Raw genomic sequence first — 25,601 nt, 5'->3', positions numbered from 1 at the left:
TATATATATATATATATATATATATATATAATCTCATCTCATCAGCCGTTTGAGCGTCCACTGCAAGACCGGCCTATCCCAAGAGAAGTGGGGCCGATACAGCCAACGTATCTCTACCAAGTGGCTTAGGTTGTCTGGTGGTGATTGTATGTAGGGTGAGAAGTGCTTGTAAGTGTATTGTAGTGTTGGAGTGGCTTTGGATGTGTGTGTAGTCTGTGAACCAAGTGTAATCAGCCTGCGCAAGCCGACTCGGTGCAAGCATACTTTATGGTATGCGACACTGGTTCAACCACAGCACTCCTGATGTCCGCCAATGCTGTACGTGGCCAGAAGAACGCTCCCAAAGTTTATTACCCTTGCGGGGCGCGAACCCTCGTTCTTCAGTGTACGAACACGCACACTTTACCACAGACGATATATATATATATATATACGTTTCTGCCCGGAATCATGCTAAGTCTGTTCTTCGCTCTGCTAAAAATAATTTCATCCGTACTAAGTGCTCTCAACTCTCCAACTCGAATTTTTCCCGCTCCTTCTGGCACCTTGCCAAAAACCTTTCCAACAACTTTACCTCATCATCCTTCCCTTCTCTTTTCCACTCTGATGGTTCTGTAGCTATTTCTTCTACTGATTTGTGGTAGGTGGGGGAGTTCACCATCCACTCACTCGATGTAGTGCTGCTCTCGGGTGTCTGCCCCTTCCTCTCCATCCTTCTTTCTTTCCATTCTCTTCTATCTTTCTTTCCTTTATTCTTTCCTTGTCCTTCTCCCTTCGGGTGACTTTACACTCCCTCTTCTGTCTTTCCTTCATTCTATCCAATTCCTTCAGCCTGTGAGTGACTCTACACTGAGTGACAAACCAAATGGTTTCCTGTGCACCAGGAAACCATTTACTATGCTGGGTGGTAACCATATAACCAAATTTTGGCGCCTGGTGGTTTAGTGGGTGATTATTGCGCTCCAATCGGATTGAGCCGGTGAAGGTTTATATCCAAGGGATGGTTGAGGTTGATTGCTCATGTAATGCCACTCAGGGATGAGTGAGTCTGGTAACTCTCATCTTCAATGTCGGGACCAACTGCTTAGCCCCGGGCTCCTACTCTCCTCATGGGGCAATGTAGGATTGGATGATGGATGGATGGATAAAGCAGATCTCTTCGCACAGAATTTCTCCTCAAATTCCACCTTAGACGATTCCGGTGCTGTTCCTCCATCATTTCCCCCCTCTGACTTCCTCATGGCTGACATTAAAATGTCTTCAGCTGATGTATTTTCTGCTATCACTGGCCTCAGTACTAACAAGGCATATGGGCCTGATGGAGTCCCTCCTGTTATTCTCAAGAACTGTGCTTCTGTGCTTACACCCTGCCTAGGTAAACTCTTTCGCCTTTGTCTGTCAACTTGTACCTTTCCTTCTTGCTGGAAGTTTGCTCTCATTCAGCCAGTCCCAAAGAAGGATGACCACTCCCAACCCTCCAACTATCATCCAATTGCTTTAACGTTCTGTATTTCAAAAGTTTTCGAGACAATTCTCAATAGAAAAATTTTAAGGCATCTTTCCTATCACAACCTTCTTTCTGATCGTCAGTACGGGTTCCGTCAGGGACACTCAGCTGGCGATCTTCTCACCTACCTTCCAGACTCCTGGTCAACCTCCTTTCGGGACTTTGGCGAAAGCTTTGCCATTGCACTTGACATCTCAAAGGCTTTCGATTGAGTCTGGCATAAATCTTTAATTTCCAAACTGCACTATTACTGTTTCAATTCTTCTATCTGTGCCTTCATCGCTAACTTAATTTCTAGTCGTTCTATAGCTGCTGTTGTAGACGGCCATCGTTCTTCTCCCAGATCTATCAACAGTGGTTTTCCCCAGGGCTCTGTCCTATCACCAACTCTCTTCCTTTTATTCATCAATGACCTTCTAAGCTGTACATCTAACCCTATCCACTCATACGCTGATGACTCCACCCTTCACCTTTCCATTCGGTTCCTGCAACGCCCCTCTCAGCAGTTACTTCAACAAACAAGGGATGAGGCTATGGCACACCTAATGTCTGACTTGGCTCGTATCTCTGAGTGGGGTAAAAATAATCTGGTTGTTTTTAATGCATCTCAGACTCAGTTCTTACACCTATCAACCCGACAAAATCTTCCACAGGTATACCCACTAATGTTTAATAATATTCAGCTTAACTCTGCATCATCCTTGAATATGCTTGGGGTTTCATTTAATCGGGACTTATCTTGGAAGGATCATATTACATCTCTTGTAAAATCTGCTTCCAAGAGATTAGGTGTGCTAAGCCGACTCCGTTCTTTCTTTACCCCTGCACAATTGTTGACGCTATACAGGGGTTTTACCTGCCCCTGTGTGGAGTACAACTCTCATGTGTGGGGAGGCTCCCCACATACAGCTGTTCTCAATAGGGTGGAGTCAAAGGCTTTTCGTCCCATTAACTCTCCTCCTCTTACTGACTCCCTTCAACCTCTGTCTCTTCGCCGCATTGTTGCATCTTTATATCTTTTTATCTCTAATTTAATGGTCACTGCTCCTCTAAACTGTCTGCATGCATTCCTCCACCTCTACGACGTGCGCGTAGCACCCGTCTAGCAGCAAACTCTCACCCCTTTTCTGTCCAACTCTCTAACGCAAGAGTTAACCGTTATTCCCAGTCCTTCATTTATTCAACAGGTCAGCTCTTGAACTGTCTCCCTCTGTCTGTATTTCCTGCTGCCTATGATCTCCAGTCTTTCAAACGCAGTGTGTCCAGGCATCTCGAAATGATCGGATCTTGAATTTGGCTCTCTGTTGTAATTTGTTTTTCTCTTCGAGGGAACTGTTACTGAGGGCTCGTGGCCTTTGGTTCCTTCTTCCTTGCATAAAAAAAAATATCCATCCATCATCCAATCCTACATTGCCCCAGGAGGAGCATAGGATCCCGGGGCTAGGCACTTGGTTCCTACATTTAAGATGAGAGTGACCAGACTCACTCATCCCTGAGTGGCACTACCTGAGCAATCAACTCCAACCACTACTTGGATATAAACCTTCACTGGCTCAATCTGACTGGAGCGCAATAATCACCCAGTAAACCACCAAGCGCCAAAATTTGGTTATATAGTTACCACCCAGCGCAGTATGGTTTCCAGGTGTACAGGAAACCGTTTGGCTTGTCACTCAGTGTAGAGTCACCCACAGGCAGAAGGAAGAGGGAAGAATGAAGGAAAAAAAGAGAGAAGAGGGAGTGTAAAGTCACCCGTAGGCAGAAGGACAAGGAAAGAATGAAGGGAAATATATATATATATATATATATATATATATATATATATATATATATATATATATATATATATATATATAAATATATATATATATAAGTGTGTGTGTTTGTGTGTGTGTACACTCCTATTCTTCTCATGTCAGATGATTCTGAATGTGAATGTGTTAAATAAATCGCCACGGACGAAACATTACGAAAGTCTGCAAGAGCACTAGTTATTCGAACATAAATCCTTTCTTATTAAGCATATTAAATCTTACCGTGCTTTTGTACAGTATTCCATGTCATATTAGTATCTTCATTAACTTTTATTACTATCAGAGAAAAAGACAATGCGATGTATTGACCAGAATAAATTGCTAATGAACATGTATTGCGACTTATCCAAATGAATTATAGTATGAGCAGAAGTCCTGACAGTTGCATCTTAGGTGAAATTCACTTCCTCACCATCTGCCGCTTTGATCCTGTACCCCAATTCTTGCTTTCCACCCAAAGTTAATTTTAATTGTAGGGTGATTCTCTTGTGAAACATCTACGCCTTATAATGTGTGTTTTGGGGGAGGGAACTGAAGCTTTTTATTACAGAGAGAGAGAGAGAGAGAGAGAGAGAGAGAGAGAGAGAGAGAGAGAGAGAGAGAGAGACTGAATACAGTAAGGTGCAAGACGAAATATGAAATACAATAAAACGTAAATGGACTTCGAAGAAGCAAGTGAGAAGAATATAAGGAGATAAAAGACAAAGAAAAGGGGAATGAAGAAAACGAAAGGGACGATGTTATTCAAAGATTAATCATCAGTAATGCAGTCCTACTGAATATATTTAGTGTCTCGCTCACCTTCGGTACTGAATTACTATTACCTGTCTAAAATTTTGGGGTTTGATTAGTACAAAATGCCCAGTAACTTGATTGGAACATCTAATCGCAGGTGTGTACCTTGGGTTCCATTTTCATCAACCCGTTTCCATTTAATTGTGTTGTTATGTATTGTAGGTTCATTTATCGGAGCTTATTCGCAAAAGAAGTTAAATATTGACCTGGGTTCATAAATCGGCGATTGTGTATCGTAATCTATTGGAAATGAATGAACAACAAAACAGAAAGAACAATCATCATCATCTGGACTTCCTTTCTCACCCTAGGGCAGGGTGAGGAGTAGTAATGTCTAGAGAGCCCAAATTTGCCCAATCCAGTGGGCTACGCTTCCATTCACTCATCATTCAAGCCCCCGGAATCCTGGCTCTATCGGATACGCCAAAAACATTCACCATGTTCTGTAGCTTCACATAAACATATCCGATTGAGTCAATCGGATACTACAGTTTTAGAAATACACCTGTAATATTAGTCATTTTAAATATACTGTATTTAGCGGTAAGAATTCATGGAAAAATGCGGAAACAAAATCTATTTGATACCCTTGCCGAATGCGAAGCAATGCATAGGGCAGTGGTTCTTAACCTTTTTTGAGTCACGGACCCCTTCGAGAATCTGGTGAACTCTATGAACCCCTTCCCTACAAAAATGCACATAAGCACAAACGCAGCATTTTGCATGCAATGAATATACATTATTTTATTGAAAACTACCTCACGCAGTGTATCACAAAGTATAAAACGGTCTTCACAAAGAATTATGTTTCTCTTTTTCATGCAAAAACTAATGGCCACTCGAAAAAATGAAATACATCAAACTTGAGCAAATTAAACAAAACAAAACTTTAAGTCTGCCCAAAAGTTCATTTCAGTGAGAGAGTTGTTGTTGCTGTTTGGCTTGAATAAGATGAATTTGTGGAGTGGTCTTTGGCAAGGCAACACGCGTGTCATCGTTGACATCCAGTTGATTTCGACTTTTCATTTTGATAGAAACAAGCGCTGAAATCCCTGACTCAAAAAGGTATGTAGTTGCAAACGGAATCAGAGCACCCGTAGCTCGCTTTGCCAGGCGAGGGTAGGCTTGTGTCAACGACTTCGAGTTTGTTTGTTTGTTTGTTTTTTAAGTTAATGATGCCAAACGGCATCACACAATCTCGTTAAATTGTTCTCAAATATTCTGACCTTCACGGACCCCCTGTATCCCATCCATGGACCCCTTGGGGGTCCATGGACACCAGGTTCAGAACCCCTGGCATAGGGTCTTATTTATCCAGCTTGTTTATATCACCGACTGAAACAGGGACCTAGATTCGTAACACGACGGTTGCAAATTGTAATCTTTTGTGAAAACTTGTTTCGTATTTTTCTTGTGATTCTTCCCTGCCCAAATTTACTGTCCGAGCATATTTAACTAATGATCGTAACTATCATCGTAGGCTTTGTACTTTGTAGCACTTCGTCCTAAGCGACTTACTTTCCATGTCACATCAGAATTATCTTTCGTGTTCTTCATCTGATTCTAACATCAACGTAGTACATTTTCCAGACCGATTTTTTTTTTTTGCTTAACATGCCTTAAAATATTCTATTATGCTACTTATATCACTTCTGAAGCGATTTACTTTGCATATTATACTTTGTCATTCTCTTTCATGTTATTTTTATCGTTTTAACATCAACGTATGACCTCCTTCTAATTAGTGATTGATTTTAAATAATACACATTTACACTCTTGCGTGTAGAAAGGATACTGAGGTAGGATTTGTAGAATAAATCAAATTGTAATAAGAGCATAAATCCCATATTATAAGGAGCAGAGGAGGCTGCGTACCGAATTTTCATTAACGATATATTAAGCGTATTACATGTCATTTTTAGTGGTGGGCGACACCACCATTTATATATATATATGTAATCGCGATTACTGATTACTTTGGGGAAAATAATCGATTAGTAGTCGATTACCATGCTGATTACTGGAATCTGGGCTTATATATTTGTTTTTCAAGGCCCCACTCCTTACTGTATCAACCAGTACTACTGGTAGATACGGTAAGGAGGTAGATACAGTACGGAGTCAGAAGCTATACTCGTACAAATTCGTGCCATCACCCTGTTAGAGTTCCTGTTTCTCAGTTTTTCAAGTCTCAATCATCTTTCAGTTCTTCTTTCTTCGATTTAGAGCTGCTCAAAAGTTCCTTTATACGATGGATGCTCCACATTATGTATGCTACTTTTCTTTGGGTGTATAAAACACATATACAGCATTCGTGTCTTTATAATAATGCATGAAACATATCCTTGTTAGTAAAATATATAAAACAAACATTCTTGTGTGTGTATATATATATATATATATATATATATATATATATATATATATATATATATATATATATATATATATATACATACCAGTATATAATACAATCTTGTGCCAGACAAAAAAGGATTCGCCTATACTTGGAACATTTGTTTCCAAAAATATGAGACAACCACCTTGTGAGGAGAAGCCCTTTATAGATGACGTTTCGGTTTCGCTCCCATAGGGCTTCTTCACATCGAGTGGCTCGACCACTCGATTTGAAGAAGCACTGTACGAGCGAAACGTCATCAATATAAGGCTTCTCCTCACAAGGTGTTTATCTCATCAACTTGTCGGCTACTCATGCCTTACACCCTATTATGTACTTAATACATAAGCATCTGTGAGACTAGAAATTTCACAAAACACAAACATTGCAAACGATCCATGTACAGAATAAAAAGTTGCGAAATAAGTAATATGACAAGGCACAGTTCCTTAAAAATACACTCTAGAGCAATTAAATGTTTCAGTAATGGAAAAGTGTATCTATCTATCTATTGCCAGACGCCTTAATCCCATACGGGGTTGCCAGAAACAAATCGCCTCCACGTCGCCCTTTTCCCCGCCGTTTCAGTGCCCTGCTCCCAGTTCACACCCCCCTCCCTCATACACCTCTTCACTCCATCCCTCCATCTCATCCTCGGCCTCCCCCTCCCTTTATCCCCCTCCACCTCAACTCATATACACTCTCCTTGTAGTCTCTCACTCTCCATCCTATCTACATGTCCAAACCACCTCAGTGTGTTTCTCTTAACGGTTTCTGTCACTTCCACATCTACACCACAACGCTCCTACACATCCTTATTTGTCTGTCTGTCTCTCCATGTGACTCCTCATGCTCCTCTCAAACAACTTATTTCCATTGCTTTCACTCTTGACTTCTGTTCCTCCAACAAGGTCCAAGCTTCACTTCCATACGTTAGAGTTGGTATCACAATGCTGTCATGTAGTAACTTTTTCGCTTCGATGCTCACTTCCCTGTTTCTTATCACTGCTTTCAAGGAACCAGCAACCATTCTTCCTTGTTGTACCCTTTCAAGCATTTCACCCTGCAAACTTCCATCCTTACTCATCACACTACCCAAGTACTTTAACGTACTCACATTTTCCATTTCCTCCTCATCCAACCTCACTGTACATTCACTGACTTCACCTCTCAAAGACCATAACTTTACTCCTCCCTACATTCACCTTTAGATTCTGTTTCTTACACACTCTCCCAAACTCATCCACCAAGCCTTGCAGCTCCCATTCGTCTTCACGCAACAAAACAGTATCATCTGCAAACAACAGTACAGGGAGTTTCCAAACACTGCTCTCTCTCATTAGGGCTACTCCAACATCCACTGCCCTACCTTGTATCTCTTTTATAACCCTATTCATATACAGCTTGAAAAACCATGAAGACATAACACATCCCTGTTTCAACCCAACCTTCAAATAGAAAAATTCACTCAGTTCACTATCCATACACACTGCAGCCTTAGCCTCCTCATACTTACTCTTCACTGCATTCAACAACTTCTCATCTACTCCATATATTCTTAATACTTTCCACAATCCTTGTTTGTCCACCCTGTCATATGCTTTTTCCAAATCCACGAAGGCTGCATACAACTTCTTTCCCTTCTGTAGAAACTTTTCCACTAGAGATCTAAGAATGAATATCTGATCTAAACAACCTCTTCCCTTTCTAAAACCTCCCTGTTCATCTCCAACTAATTCCTCTGTTATTTCCCTAACTCTGTCAATAAGTATCCTACCACATACTTTGCCTATTACACTAAGAAGACAAATGCCCGTATGATTACCACACACTTCTTTTTCCCTTTTTCCTTTGTACAAGGAAGTAATTATACCTGCCTTCCAATCCTTCGGGGCTCTAGTTTCCTCCCAGGCCAATCTTCTCATCTTCCACATCCATTCTACTACTATCTCTCTCCCATGCTTCAGCATTTCCCCACACACTCCATAAATTGCTGGGGCTTTCCCCATTTTGACTTTCTTCATTGCTTCTACAACTTCCATCCTACTGATTCCTTCCTCTCTTCTCACATCCCTCCTTCTCCCAGCCATTCTCCAGCTCTTAAACTCGCATTACTTTTATTCTCTGTGATCAACAATTCATGAAAGTGTTCTCTCCATCTGCTCACTTTTTCTCCCTTCTCCATTAGTAACCTACTGTTTTTATATTTCACTCCCCGTATCCCTGCCACCCTAACTCTCTTTACCTCTTTCCAGAACATTTTCTTACAGTCCCTCCACTTGACACTCAAATTCCTTCCAAATTTCTCATCCACCCTCCTCTTACTCTCTGTCAATAATCTTTTCACCTCTCTCTTCTTCTTTACATATAACTCTCACCTACATCTCTCAACTTCTTCCACACCCCTATTTCTCATCCATTCGTTATATGCTTTCTTCTTTTGTGCCACAGCCTGTCTCACCTCTTCATTCCACCATGCTGTTCCTTGCACCCCCTTGTCTTCTCTTCACCCAACACACCACTTCACATGCTGCACAGATTTCTTCTGTAAATATCTTGCACACACCTTCCACATCTTCCATCTGCTCCAAACCATATTTACCCAATCGGTCCTCCACTTCTCTCTTATATTCTGCTTTTTCCTCATCCTCTTGTAACCTTTCCACTCTCAATGGATCTGCTCTTTCCTCCCGTCCTTCCCTTCTTCTATTTCTCTTTTTTACTTGAACCTTAATTCTGACCACCACTTCCCCCAACCTCTATATGCTCTTGCATCCAGTACGCACCTTCGCATCCTTTCATCCACACACACATAATCAATCATTGCCTTCCTTTCATTCAGTTCACCACCCTCCCTTCTCACCACTTGCCATGTATACCTGTGGATCATTTTGTGACTGAAGAGGGTATCGGCTATCACCAACCCCCTCACGGCACAAATGTCCACTAAAACACTGCCATTCTCATCCACTTCTGCAGGCACATCCCACTCACCAACTACTCCATGCACTTTCACATTCCCTACTTTACCATTCATATCACCAATCAAAAACACTCCCTCATTCCTTTCACATTTTTCCATGCACCCTTCCACATCTGTCCAGAACTCTTCTCTCACTCTGCTTGCACGATCTTGCGTTGGTGCATACATGCACACAATCACCCACATTTGTATTCCATCTTTCAATCTTACCCACACAGTCCTTGAGCCAACTGATCCATACTCTCTTATATTCTCCTTCCATCTATTACTCACAACAATACTCACTCCTACTTTTGCCCTTTCATTATCACCTACTCCCATACATGTACCCCATCCATATTCCCATTCTCTCACACTCTCACCTCCCCATTTAGTTTCGGTTAATTCACATACATCCACTTTTGAACCCTCAAGCACCTGGACAATCTCTCTTTCACTTCGTCATTTGGAAAAGTATGAAACAAAAAGAAACATTCACATTAATAACCTACTCTGCTTTTATGTATTTCTGTTGAGTAGTAATCGTTCCAAGTAATCGACTATAGAAAAAAGTTGATTACTGCATTTTTTAAAGTCAGAATAAAAAATATGATAAACATTGGGCACGCTATGCTCTTGCAAACCTCCATCTGACGAAGTACATATCCCCACCCCCCTGCACACCTTGCCATGCGCATAACGTTCTGATCCCCCCCCCCCATCTGCATAACACACATACGTTAGAACTTAAAAATATCAGTTGTTTATCCAAGGTAATTATGAAGCTATGAAAAGATTAGATGAAAATTATGACTCATGCTTTTTTCACTTCGGCAGCCAGTTTTAATGCTTACATAGCAGGTACAGTCATGAAACTTCATACATATGTTGTGTACTTTCCTTGTCATTGTTACCTGCTTACAATTTACTACCCAAGCATGTTTGGCTAAGTTCCCTAAATGGCATCGTAGGCTTCGTAACACCCACTCCAAAGCGATTAATTTTGCTTATTACACCTTTACTCACTCTTTCATGTTACTTATATCATTTTAACATCTTCGTAACTCCTTTCCCTGAGCGATTTATTTTGTATACTGCACATTTCCGTTGTCGTTCAGATTAACTAGTATGCTTTAACACATAGCATCATTTTGTAAGCAATTTTATTTTACATATTTCCCCTTAACATTCTCTCATGTGAAAATAATTCTGAATTTGAATGTGTTGAATAAATCGCCACGGAAGAAAAATTATGAAAGTATGCAAGAGCACTAGTTATTCGAACATAAATCCTATATTATAAGGACAACAGAGGCCAACGTAGCACATTTTCCTTGGCGATTATTTAGCATCTTTTGTATAGTATTCCATGTCATATTAGTATCTTCATTAACTTTTATTGCTATCAGAAACAAGACAATGCGATGTATTGTCCAAATTAAATCGCTGATGAACATGTGTTGCGACTTATCCCAATGCAATTACAATATGAGCAGAAGTCCTGGCAGTTGCATCTTATGTGAAATTCACTTCCTCACCATCTGCCGCTTTGATCCTCTACCCCAATTCTTCTTTTCCACTCAAAGTTAATTTTAATTGTAGGGTGATTCTCTTGTGAAATATCTACGTCTTATAATGTGTGTGTGTGGGGGGGGGGGTCTGGAGTTAGTATTACTGAGAGAGAGAGAGAGAGAGAGAGAGAGAGAGAGAGAGAGAGACTGAAAACACTAACGTTCAAGATGAAATAAGAAACAAAATAGAACGTAAATTAACAATGAAGGAACAATTGAGAAGTATATAAGGAGATATAAAAGCAAAAAGAAAATATGAATGATGAAAATGAAAACGACCAAGTTATTTAAAGAGTAATCTTCAGTAACGCAGTCCTGCTGAATATAAATAGTGTTTCCTAATTACGTGCATCGCCGATTATTATGTTTAAAATTTTGGAGTTTGGTTATCTAATAATGTATTACAATAGGCTTAGGACATATAGCCTGAATTCCGAGCTCGCATATTGGGTCCTATGCATCACATTACTATAACTTAAAAATAGTAAATTTAATTGTGCGGTTCTGTATCGTAGTTTCATTAATCGGAGCTTATTCGCTCCATGAAGTTAAATATTATCATGGGTTCATAAATCGGCGGTTGTCTATCATAACCTATTGGAAATGAATGAAAAGCAAAAACGAAAGGACAATACTTTAGAAATACACCTGTAATACTAGTCATTTTAAATATACTGTATTTCGTGGTAAGAATTCAAGGAAGATGAGGAAACAAATCCAAATGATAGCCTTGCCGAATGCGGAACAATGCATAGAGTCTTATTTATCCAACTTGTTTATATCAACGACTGAAATAGGGACCTAGATTGGTAACACGACAGTTGCGAATCGCAACCCGTTGGGAATATTTGTTTCGTATTTTCCTTGTGATTCTTCCCTGTCAAAATTTTGCTGTCCGAACATATTTGCCAAATGATCGTAACTATCATCGTAGGCTCTGCACTTTGTAGCACTTCTTCCTAAGCGAGTGACTTTCCATATAGCACGTTAACATTTTCTTTCATGTTCTTTTTGTCATTCTAACATCAACGTAGTATATTTTCCAGATCGATTTATTTTGCCTTAACATACCTTAACATGTTCTATCATGCTGCTTATATCGTCCTAACATCGTAGTAGCTTTTCTGAAGTTATTTATTTTGGATATTGTACCATGTCATTCTCTTTGATGTTGCTCATGTTTTAACATCTACGTATCACCACCTCCCAAGCGACTGATTTTCCATATTACACACTTCCACTCCTGCGTGTAGAAAGGATACTGAGGTGGAATGTGTAGAATAAATCAACACGAAAGAAACATCACGAAGTTTCCAAACCTGCTTGTAATACGAGCTTAAATCCCATACTATAAGGAGCAGAGGAGGCTGAGTAACGAATTTTCTTTAGCCATTTCAGCATATCACATTTTATTTGATGGCTTTCTTGAGAGAGACCGGACTGATCAGAGTGATGTGACTTTTTTTTTTACTGCGTGGTTATGGTTTTTATGAACAGTAAATATGTATATATTGTAATATTAATTAGGGTTGACAGTTGACATATTTTAAATAGTTCCTCCTCCCACCGATCTATTTTTAATATAGATGTCCCCTACATTAAGCCAAGTTCCTCGCCTGACAGTCACCAGCTGATGAGTGCAAGTGTGCAATATAGGAAGGTATTGGGCACTTGCAGTCGATGGTGGTCTGCTGGGCGAGGTTCTTCACTTTGTCACGGGGTTTTTATAATATCACGGTAATTTTGAAATAAATGCTTAAATATTATTTAATTGATATTAATAATATTCAATAATACTAAAGAGCAGGGACAATGATTGTCTTGCTAAATCGAGCAACGATTCTCTCAGAACGAGAATTTAAAAACTTTCTCAACAGTACACAGCAGAGACTAATTACTCTCAAATGCTGAATTAGTACTGTTAGCCTCTGGAGAAAGTTACTTCACCCCTGACAATAAATAACTAATACTAATAATAATATCAGGTCCTTGCTGATGCTTAACTCCTATCTGGCACAACGGATTTTAAGTTAATACAACAAGACTGGTCTAAGTACCAGTTATGAATAGTAAAACGTCTATGCAAGCTAGGAGCTATGTGGGAAATAAGCTTAATTTGGAGAAATGAAACAAGATTTTACTTTACATTAAGCTCAAGAAAAAGAACTGTTAAATTTATTGATTACAAAAAATAAATTTAACGTTACATTTCAAATCAAATCAATGAGACCGCACTCACTCACTCACACAAAAGCTAAATACTTACGCCTAGGAAAAAAACACCTTAACTAAACTCTTAAGACTACGAAAATACAAAAAGGAAATACTATAGTCGATGAATGCTTTGTATCACCAAGGTGGGAGTACTAGAGACTGTGATCTTGTGGAGCTTGGGTGCTAGCTGACCTCTCCTCTCACACTTCTGGAGCACAGGACCTCTCTCCGTCAAAGCAACAACTAGACTAAGTCGTGGGAACAAAAGGGGAGCATTAGGCCGCATTTATCTAACAGTCAAGTGTGCGAAACACGCCCAAAACAAATCGCTCGGCGGAAGCACTAATGTCTTACACAAAGACGATAACGTATGACACTGAAAAATTGATTTGACAAAGCTTCTGTCCGAATGAGCGGTTAACTGAACGATAAACAGTGAGTTTTCCACTAATAGTTCGTGGCTTCTCACAAAAGGGTAATGTCGCGAATTTGATTCATGACATTACGCCCCTACAAAATTAAATTTTTTCCTTATGGGAAAAAATTTGTGGATATATATATATATATATATATATATATATATATATATATATATATATATGTACACATCCTAAGTCATTCACACAAGATTCACACTGTGGTGTGTGTGCTATCCTGCTACAGGAGAAAGTTGCAGTCGCCCTCGTATTTACGTTAATAGAAGCAAGCTTGAGGGAAAAACTCCGTGACGACGGTGAAAATCCTGTACTCAGGTCAAACTGAGCGAAAAGTCGCTACATTTACACTGACAACTAATTGTTGTGTAGTGTGATGTATGTAATACACGGTGTAGGTTTGACAGTTGTAGTGTGACTGTACCTATGTGTAAAATGACACAATAATAATAATATGACGACGACGAAGGCAGAGGAGAAGAGGCGGCAGCGTGCGGCAGATGATCAGTTGGGCCGCACAGCAAAACTGCTACACCCATTGCTGTACCTGCAAAACCAATTAAGGTGGAGCATCAAAAGTGTCAGTGAGACAAAAATCTTATTAAGTTACAATTACTCTCTCTGACTAGCAATCAGTACGTGCTACGAAAAATACGCTCTGGCCGAAAAATACAAGTGACAGCCTAAGCTTCGTACATTCGAGGTCGCCATTAATTATAGCACACGATTAGTGTCGGCAAGTTGAGAATCCTTGTGCAAACTCGGGTCTTCCATAGCCTCGAACTGCACACGGGTCCTCAACCTGTGCCTTAACCTACAGTACTTATATTAGTACCGGAGAGCTGAGAATCCTTGTGCAAACTCGGGTCTTCCATAGCCTCAAGTCGCCTCTGCGGAGTTCTCACTTCCCCCTTAACCTACAGTACTTACTGTATATTAGTATCGGGGAGCTGAGAATCCTTGTGCAAACTTGGGTCTTCCATAGCCTCAAGTCGCCTTTGCGGAGTTCTCACTTCCCCCTTAACCTACAGTACTTATATTAGTATCGGGGAGCTGAGAATCCTTGTGCAAACTTGGGTCTTCCATAGCCTCAAGTCGCCTTTGCGGAGTTCTCTCTCGAACTTCCCCCTTAACCTACAGTACTTATATTAGTATCGGGGAGCTGAGAATCCTTGCGCAAACTTGGGTCTTCCATAGCCTCAAGTCGCCTTTGCGGAGTTCTCACTTCCCCCTTAACCTACAGTACTTATATTAGTATCGGGGAGCTGAGAATCCTTGTGCAAACTTGGGTCTTCCATAGCCTCAAGTCGCCTTTGCAGAGTTCTCTCTCGAACTTCCCCCTTAACCTACAGTACTTATATTAGTATCGGGGAGCTGAGAATCCTTGTGCAAACTTGGGTCTTCCATAGCCTCAAGTCGCCTTTGCGGAGTTCTCACTTCCCCCTTAACCTACAGTGCTTATATTAGTATCGGGGAGCTGAGAATCCTTGTGCAAACTTGGGTCTTCCATAGCCTCAAGTCGCCTTTGCGGAGTTCTCTCTCGAACTTCCCCCTTAACCTACAGTACTTATATTAATATCGGGGAGCTGAGAATCCTTGTGCAAACTTGGGTCTTCCATAGCCTCAAGTCGCCTTTGCGGAGTTCTCACTTCCCCCTTAACCTACAGTGCACGTGTATGTACAGGCCCTGGACATACTGTGTCCTGTGGGGCCAACAAGTGAGACATCAGGTCTACACTTTTGACTGGGAACCAGGCTGGTCCTTGGATTACTCAAATCTCTGAGGATGCCTATCACGGAACCCAGCATACAACAACTGCTCATGTTAGTCAGCAGTTAGCAGGCGAGACATCAGGTCTGCACCTACGTTATCACTTCCCTTGATGTATCTCACAACAAGGTTAAACTGCTGTAAATACAGTGTCCAGCGTGTCAATCTTGCATTAGCCGTCTTGGTCGTGCTAAGACTAGTGAGTGGCATATGGTCAGTTTCCAGAACAAATGATGCCCCAAATAAATAATAATAATATTTTTTAACACCATCAACCACAGCCAAGAGTTCCTTTTCAACAGTACTGTAATTCCTCTCGGCGAGTTTTAGCCTACGGCTGTGGTATGCCACTGGGAGGATTCCACCTTCCGATTCCTGCATCAATACGGCACCTACTCCATCTTGTGAAGCATCAGTGCGCAGTATGAAAGGTTTGCTGGAATCAGGCAACTGCAAAATAGGCTCCTTGCACAACATATTCTTGAGGGTGGCAAAAGATCTCCCTTGCGCTTCTCCCCATTCAATGGTGTTTGGAGCATATTTCCGTAGCACTTCGTACAACGGTTGGGCAATGAGAGCAAAGTTGGGGATAAAACTCCTATAATATCCCACTAGGCCAAGAAATGCCCTAACCTGCTTCTTGGTCACGGGTCTCGGGGCTTCTCTAACCTTCCTGATCTTGTCACCCTGACGCCTGCAGTGGTTGTTGCCAACAATATGACCGAGGAACTCCACCTCACTGTGAGCAATCTTGCATTTGCTAGGCTTCACAGTCATGTTGAAACTCTGGAGTCTACTGAAGACAATTTCCAAGAGTCTGAGGTGCTCCTCCAATGTGGAGGAATGAACGAGGACATCGTCAACGAACATCTCTACTCCTACAATACCATGGAGCACTTGTCTCATGGCACGATTGAATACTGCTGGGGAATTGGTAAGTCCAAATGGGAGGACTTCATACTGGTACAACCCCCTAGGAGTAGCAAAGGCAGTGAACTGACGACTCTCAGGATGAAGGGGAATCTGGAAGAATCCCTTCGCTAGGTCGAGCTTCGTGAAATATCGTGACCCTGCCAGCTTGGAGAAGATGGCAATATGGTCACCCATTGGCTCAGCATCCACTTTGGTGATTGCATTGAGCCTTCTATAGTCGCCACAAATCCTGACTCCACCATCTTTCTTGCGGACTACTACCATCGGACTACAGTAAGGAGATGAGGACTTTTCGATAATGCCTGCAGTCTCCATGTCAGCAATTTCCTTTTCTACTGCACCCTGTAGTCGCATGGGAATCGGATATGGCTTAATCTTTATAGGAGCATTGCTGGTCAACTCAATTTTATGACACGCAACCTTTGCAAGTCTAGGTTGGTCTGAGAAGACATCAGCATACTGACAGAGCAGTGACCGTAAGGCATTTTGGTCCCTTACTGCTAAGTCAGGGTTAAGTAAAACATCTCCGACAGTCTCTTCCTGATGGGACTGAGCGGTTAAGGGCTCGTCATCATGGTCATCAGCTGGGATCACCGCAGCTGCCCCGGTTTCTTCCAGTGGCTGGTCACTATCATCAGCTACTTGTAGGCCAGTCTCCTCGGGGTCTGGCTCATGATAAGCCTTCAACATGTTAATGTGGAACCTTTTACGAAGATTCCCCATCTGTATTATGTAGTTGAGGTCTGAAATGCGCTCTACTACATCGAATGGACCCTTCCACTGCGCCAACAACTTGTTCTGGGCAGTGGGGAGTAATACCAAGCATTTATCGCCTGGACTAAACTTCCGAAGCTTTGCCTTCTTATCATAATAAGCCTTTTGAACTTCACGCGCCTTGATCAGTTCTTCCATAGCTAACTCGCACGTCGACTGGAGGCAGTCAGCCAAATCAAGGACGTAGGTGTAGGTGGTCTTGACTTCAGGGTCGGGTTCTTCATCGTCCCATAACTCACGAAGGACTTGAAGTGGGCCCCGGACCGACCTCCCATACACCAGTTCAAAGGGTGAGAATTTCAATGAATGTTGTGGGGCTTCTCGATAAGCAAATAGAAGAGGAGCAATGAACCGCGCCCATTCCTTTGGCTGTTCGGCGGTCATGCGCCTCAACATCTTCTTGAGAGTTCCATTGAACCTCTCACACAACCCGTTACACATGGGATGATACGGCGTAGTTCGTAAGCCTCGGATGGACAGCAACCTGAACGTTTCGTTCATCATTGCCGAAGTGAACTGCGAACCCCGGTCGCTTAAGACCTCCTTAGGGATACCTACACGACAGAACACTTCAATTAATGCCTCAGCAACAGTGACGGCCTCTATGTTCTTAAGGGCCATGGCTTCAGGCCACCGTGTGCTGAAATCAACTATAGTGAGGATATACTTTGATCCATCACTAGCCCTAGGAGAGATTGGCCCAGCTATGTCAACTGCTACTCTCTCGAACGGTTCAGAGATTATGGGCATTGGCTTCAATGGCGCAGGACGGACACGTCCCCAGTCAGTGGTACGCTGACACACATCACAGGAACGTACGAGCCTCGTTATTTCCCGTCCCATTCCTGGCCAGAAAAAGTCAGCATGGATGCAGTCAGAGGTCTTCTTTTGACCCATGTGACCTCCCATCGCTGAACAGTGACCTAATTCAAACACTGCTCGGCGATACTTTGCAGGAACGACAAACTGCAGTCGAACCTCACCCTGGGGTGTCTGTGACTCACGGTACAGCCGTCCTCGCTTACGAAGGAACCTGGCTTGTCCTGCCCGTGAATACTTGATCACTTTACCCTCCAGCTTCTTGTGCACTGAGGCAAGTGTCGAGTCAGTCTGTTGCTCTTGGACAACATCTTGACTACGAATCAGATCTTGCGGCGTTGCGATGGTCAACGGAGTGACGCGATTTGGAGCCTTGGCCATGGCTCGTGTTACCGCAGCAGCCGAAGTCTGAGTAGCAACATCTACGGCACAACTATTTTTGATGCCAGGTATGTTGCCTAATATGAGGTCAAATAGAGGTTCTGGCATGACAACTGCAAGTGTCGTACCAGTATAAAATGGAGATGCCACCTGGATACGTGCCTCAGGGAACAATCTCACTGATCCATCAATAAGTCTAACTTGGATCTGTCGACCTGTATACTCATCAGGCCGAACTAAACTCTGCTTAACAGAGCAACCTGAGGAACCATTGTCCCTCAGGACATTTACAGAAACACCTCCCACAGACCCTGGCTGAACAAGAAAGGCAGTGTTGCTGGTGGAAGGGTCTGAGGAGGTAGCAGCCAGTCATTCATGAGACTGCGAAACAACCGATGCAGCAAACGTGGCGCCCTGGGAACTAGGTGTCTGAGGAGAGTTCATGGTCGGAGGGGGACTTGTGAACTGTTGGGAAGTACCTGTACTGGTAGAGATGGCACCACCGGGTACTTGTGGAATGAAGGCTGCATTTGCCTCCTGCCTCCGATACACTAATTGACCTGACTGAGGGTTACGTGGCTTGTCCTTGTATTGCTGCTGCTGCTGCTTGGGGAACTGCTGCTGGTTGGGGTGCTTGTTGTACCGCTTCCAAGCAGGCTGCTGTGTATTTTGCTCCTGGTCCTTCTGTGGTTTGCTTGGACCTTGACCATTACTCTGAGAACGGCCTTGGTGCTGGGATTCAGTTTGAGACGGCTTCCCAGACTTGGCAGTATCTTTTCTGCTCCAGGTGTTTTGCTTACGAGTTTGATACCCGTATGCAGTAAAGAATGCGTCAGCCTTTTCTGCCATTTGGCTGGCATCTTTCACCTGGCAGATCTTAAGCTGTGCTATGAGCTCAGCAGGCCACGACCTCTCTAGCTGTGTACGCAGCATAAGGTCAATTATCCCCTCGCGCGTGGAAGGAGTTTCATCTTTCTCCATCCACTCATTTAAGTAAGCTGTGAGACGATCAAGGAATTGAACATCTGTCTCCTTGTCTTGGAGACGAGCTCGCATGAACTGAACTTTGCCGTCGTCTACTGTGAGACCATACGCCTTAATGAGTGCAGCTTTCATCATCTCATATGTGAGATTGTCTCCACGAATTCTGTGGAGAATATCGAGGGCAGGGCCCTCAAATAGGCTAAGAAACTGAAGCCGCTTAGCTGCCTCATCCAGTTGATACATGTCTGCCATGTCCTCAAAACGAGCTATGTACGGCTCGATTCGCTCGCTTTCCTTGTATGAAGGAAGCTTGATGCGTGGGGTCGCCAGGACATGTGCAGGGGAAACGCTCGTGGAGCTTGGACCAACTGCAGCAGACGTGTCTGAAGCCAAGGAATCTCGCTTGAGCTTCAGCACTTCAAGTTCATGTCTCTCGCGTGCTTCTCGCTCGGCACGTTCGTGTTCTCGTTCTCTGTCTCGTTGTTCACGCTCGTATTCGCGCTGTTCTCGCTCGCATTCACGCTGGATCTTACGCTCTTCACGGGCATCATTCTCGCGCTGCTGCTCCTGATTATGCCGTGAGAGTATATATTTTTAAATTTCGGTTGGGTCTGTAAGACCCATATCTTTGGCTTCCTGTAAAAATATGGTGGTAGCCATGGTGCTAATTTACTAAGCAAACCGAAACTGAGTACTGACTGCTTCGCAAACGAATACTAATAAACATAAGTAAAGAGTACAGACACAAGTTAGTGGTGACCAGTCTTATCTAGTTAACTGGCAAAGATTAAAGCAAAAATGCGAATAACTAAGAACCCTCAATAATTAACACAATAGGTACGGTGGCTACCCAGGAGTGAATAAAATCGTCTGGCGTTACCAAGAATAAACTAGAGTTAAGTACTCTATTGATTAATAAAGCAAAAATTCACTTGCTAAATTAACGGTAAACACCAGTAAACTTGTTCCTATAAACTTTAATTATAAAAACCTAAATATGAACGAGTGAGCACTATCTCGTGAATAGCTTTATAGCTAGGAGTTAATATCCTGGAATGAGGTCGCCAATTGTCACGGGGTTTTTATAATATCACGGTAATTTTGAAATAAATGCTTAAATATTATTTAATTGATATTAATAATATTCAATAATATTAAAGAGCAGGGACAATGATTGTCTTGCTAAATCGGGCAACGATTCTCTCAGAACGAGAATTTAAAAACTTTCTCAACAGTACACAGCAGAGACTAATTACTCACAAATGCTGAATTAGTACTGTTAGCCTCTGGAGAAAGTTACTTCACCCCTGACAATAAATAACTAATACTAATAATAATATCAGGTCCTTGCTGATGCTTAACTCCTATCTGGCACAACGGATTTTAAGTTAATACAACAAGACTGGTCTAAGTACCAGTTATGAATAGTAAAACGTCTATGCAAGCTAGGAGCTTTGTGGGAAATAAGCTTAATTTGGAGAAATGAAACAAGATTTTACTTTACATTAAGCTCAAGAAAAAGAACTGTTAAATTTATTGATTATAAAAAATAAATTTAACGTTACATTTCAAATCAAATCAATGAGACCACACTCACTCACTCACACAAAAGCTAAATACTTACGCCTAGGAAAAAAACACCTTAACTAAACTCTTAAGACTACGAAAATACAAAAAGGAAATACTATAGTCGATGAATGCTTTGTATCACCAAGGTGGGAGTACTAGAGACTGTGATCTTGTGGAGCTTGGGTGCTAGCTGACCTCTCCTCTCACACTTCTGGAGCACAGGACCTCTCTCCGTCAAAGCAACAACTAGACTAAGTCGTGGGAACAAAAGGGGAGCAGTAGGCCGCATTTATCTAACGGTCAAGTGAGCGAAACGCGCCCAAAACAAATCGCTCGGCGGAAGCACTAATGTCTCACACAAAGACGATAACGTATGACACTAAAAATTGATTTGATAAAGCTTCCGTCCGAATGAGCGGTTAACTGAACGATAAACAGTGAGTTTTCCACTAATAGTTCGTGGCTTCTCACAAAAGGGTAATGTCGCGAATTTGATTCGTGACACACTTTTTGTACAAATTATGTAAATACATTATTTTATCTTGCTTAAGTTATTCTAATTAGGGACGACAGCTGACGTATATGGAAATGTTCCTGACTCGTCTGGTTCCCTTTCATATATTGATGTCCCCTATATTAGGTTGTGCCTCGACTGACAGTCACCAGGTGATGAGTGCAGGTATGTAATGTAGAAAGGCATTACATATCTGCAGTCGATGGTGTTCTGTTAGTCGAGGTATTTTTACCATTAGTGTAGATCTAGCTATTTGTCTCTGTAGGATTTAGTATAGGTTAGCGCTTTGTCTGTTAGGTGATTAGTTTTAGGGTCTTTAGATTTGTTTTCCTTTATAATATAAGGTATAAAAAATATAAAACCAAGAAAAAATTAAAAAATAAAAATATAAAAAAAAATAAATAAATAAGATTAAAATTATTATATATATATGTACGTTTGCATGAAAGTGTGTCTGTATGTATGCATGGAAGTGTGTATGTGTGTGTGTGTGTGTGTGTGTGTGTGTATATATATATATATATATATATATATATATATATATATATATATATATATGTATATACACGGCTGACCCTCCAGGGGCTTCGGCCCCAATGGTTGATAGGCCGGAAAAAAAAAAAAAATTATCCTTTTTAAAAGTATTTTTTTCATATTAATTTCTACATCATCTTGGATTACTATCAAAGAACATGTATTGAGAACTATCCAGATTCGATTATATATGAGTAAAGGTCCTGACACTTGTATATTCTTTTTTAATTCCTCACCATCCATTCCATCCTCTACCCCTATCCTTCATTCCAACTTTCGCGGCGAAATTAGCGTTCATAGTAGAGCACTTCTGTTAAAATAGCAGAGCCATAAGTGTGTGTGTGTGTGTGTGTGAAATAATCTGAGTACCATTGACTACATATCAACTTGGGACAGCATTAATGATTAGCTGAGGTGTGGCATCAGCTGCACTTGAACAAGCCTGACGTATTCACATCATTGTTGGTGGCAGTAACAGGAATGAACAGGGTTGTCGAATATTTAACAAAATGACCAAGTAATTAGGAGGAATGAAAGCGAAAGTGTGGAGGTAAATCTTGACACGTATAGTGTTAGAAGTTCGTATGTGGTCAAGTGTTCATATGACCGAGAGAGAGAGAGAGAGAGAGAGAGAGAGAGAGAGAGAGACCTAAGCCAGAATAGAAAATAAGATAAACAATAGGAACACTACGCTGTTGCAACCCTCCATCTGAAAAAGCACATAACCCCACCCCCCTGCACACCTAACCAGGCGCATAACGGCCCTCAGTCCCCCTCCCACCCTTATAACACAGCTACGTTAAAACTGAAAAATATGAAGCTATGAGCAGATTTTGACGCGTGCTTTTTCATTTAGATAGCCATTTTTCATGCTTACACGATAGGTACAGTCATGAAACTTCATACATAATTATATATTCGTATAATCATTTATTATGTACAATTTCTGCGTCCTAGGTGTAATAGTTGCCCCCCCAAAAAATGTAATGGTCCCTTCAGATTCTTGGCGCAAGTCACATTGAAATCTGAGATTTTTTTTATTTACAATTTACAATTTTCAAAGGAAAACTACTTAAGATACAGCATTCTACCCATCAGAAAGCACCAGTTCCATTATAAGACACATAATTTCTTACTTCTGGCCCGGAAACGAAATCTCTACGCCATTTATTGTTGTTGATCCCAGTGATAACAGTACCCTTCTCTGACTTAGTCAGGTGGATGGTAAAAAGCAAATGGGCGGCGTGAAAGTAAGTGAGAAGTATACTGTAGCACCAGTTGAACAGGGCGGTAGTCCCAAGGTGGATGGAAAGCTGATGACAGAGAGCTGGATATCCTGTTTCATCAGCCCTCTGGACTAGCATCTGACCATCACCCTTTGCTGAAATTTTTCATTATTTCGGTGACCTACAGAACAGGCAAGCATTCTCTTCAAGTTCCTCTAATTGCCAACACCAAACTACATGCACATTACACACCACACTTAATATTTAAATGTAAAAGGAAACAAAATGGCATTTTAACACCAGGCTTCGGAGTCCCAGGGTGGAGGGGGGGGGGGAGGAGGGACATAACGTCTCTACCATCTGCCTCTCTCCTTGTAACGACCAAACAAGATGTCTGGAACCACTGTCTGATTCACTTTTCCTTCATTTCTGCAATACTTGGTGTCTTTCCTCTAAAGATCTCTCTGTTGAACTCCACCTCGCCTCGTCTAATTTTCACCTTCTTTCCCTCACAGACTCAACTCTCTAAGGTGACTGATAGCAAAATGTTCTTTAATATCCTCCTACTTTCTCCATACTCACTTGAAAGTCAAAGGTGGCTGTTGTGTATATGTACCCAGTAAAATATCTTGTGTTCCCGAACTTAAATCTTCTGAATTTTCTACTTTCTGGCTTCGGCTATACTGTCATTCTTTGACTAAATATATATGTGCTGTTTACCTCTTCCCTAATTCTACTGACAATGAAAAATTCTTTGATTATCTTAATTATAAGATAGAACTCATCCTATCAATTTTTCCTTTGTCTAAAATCTCTACTCTAGGTTAATTTCAATGTTCACCACCATCTTTGACTCTCCTCCCCCTTTCATTGATCCACCTCATGAAGAAGCGTACATCTTTTCTATCCTTAATGACCCAGAACAGCTTGTACACCACCCTGTCTGTATCTATGACCACCTAGGAGTTACTTCCAACATAACTGACCTTTTCTGTACAACTAATCCTTACACTGTCAATCATTTCTCTCTATTAGGCCCTTCCGATCACAGCCTTATCACCTTAACCCGTCATATCGCTCCAGTAAGGCCTCTGAACCTTCCTGTGGCACTTCGGAGCTGCTGGCTGGGAGGCTTTCAGGCTGTAATTCTTTGGCCTTCCTTAAAATAATAATTGCTTTCGTGGTCTAGAGCCATCTGATTTTTTTTTTTTTTTTATGTGAGGAAGAAGGAACCAATGGCCATGAGCCCGCAATAAGAGTTCCCTCCGAAAAAAAACAAAATACAATAGAGAGCTAAATTCAAGATCCGATCATTTCGAAATGCGTGGACACACTGCGTTTGAAAGACCGGAGATCATAGGCAGCAGGAAATACAGAAAGGGGGAGACAGTACCAGAGTTGACCTGTTGTATAAATGAAGGACTGGGAGTAACGGTTAACGCTTGCATTCGAGAGTTAGACAGAAAAGGGATGAGAGTTTGCTGCTAGACGGGTGCTACGCACCAGTCGTAGAGGTGGAGGAATGCATGCAGAGAGTTCAGAGGAGCAGTGACCATTAAAGTAGCGATAGAAAAGAGATAAAGATGCAACAGTGCAGCGAAGAGACAGAGGTTGAAGGGAGTCAGTAAGAGGAGGAGAGTTAATGGGACGAAAAGCCTTTGACTGCATCCTACTGAGAAGAGCTGTATGTGGAGAGCCTCCCCACACATGAGAGTTGTACTCCACACAGGGACGGATAAAACCCCTGTATAGAGTCAACAACTGTGCAGGGGTAAAGAAAGAGCGGAGTTGGCATAGCACACCCAATCACCTGGAAGCAGATTTTACAAGAGATGTAATATGATCTTTCCAAGATAATTCCCAAGTAAATGAAACACCAAGCATGTTCAAGGATGACGCAGGATTTAGCTGAATATTATTAAACATTAGTGGGTATACCTGTGGAAGATTTTGTCGGGTTGATAGGTGTAAGAACTGAGTCTTGAATGCATTAAAAACAACAAGATTATTTTTACCTCAGTCAGAGATACGAGCCAAGCAAGACATTAGGTGTGCCATAGCCTCATCCCTTGATTGTTGAAGTAACTGCTGAGATGGGCGTTGCGGGAACCGAATGGAAAGGTGATGGGTGGAGTCATCAGCATATGAGTGGATAGGGTTCGATTTACAGCTTAGAAGGTCACTGATGAATAAAAGGAAGAGAGTTGGTGATAGGACAGAGCCCTGAGGAACACCATTGTTGATAGTTATAGAAAAAGAACAATGGCCGTTTACAAAAGCGGCTATAGAACGACCAGAAAGGAAGCTGGCAATGAAGGCACAGATAGAAGGATAGATATCGTAAGAGGGCAGTTTGGAAATTAAAGATTTATGCCAGACTCGATCGATAGCCGTTGTGAT

Source organism: Coenobita brevimanus, chromosome 59, assembly GCF_032717465.1.
Source record: "Coenobita brevimanus isolate Jiangsu-jjx chromosome 59, ASM3271746v2, whole genome shotgun sequence".
NCBI classification, from domain to species: Eukaryota; Metazoa; Arthropoda; class Malacostraca; order Decapoda; family Coenobitidae; genus Coenobita; species Coenobita brevimanus.
The sequence above is the reverse complement of the archived record's forward strand: the minus strand, read 5'-3'. Positions refer to the sequence as shown.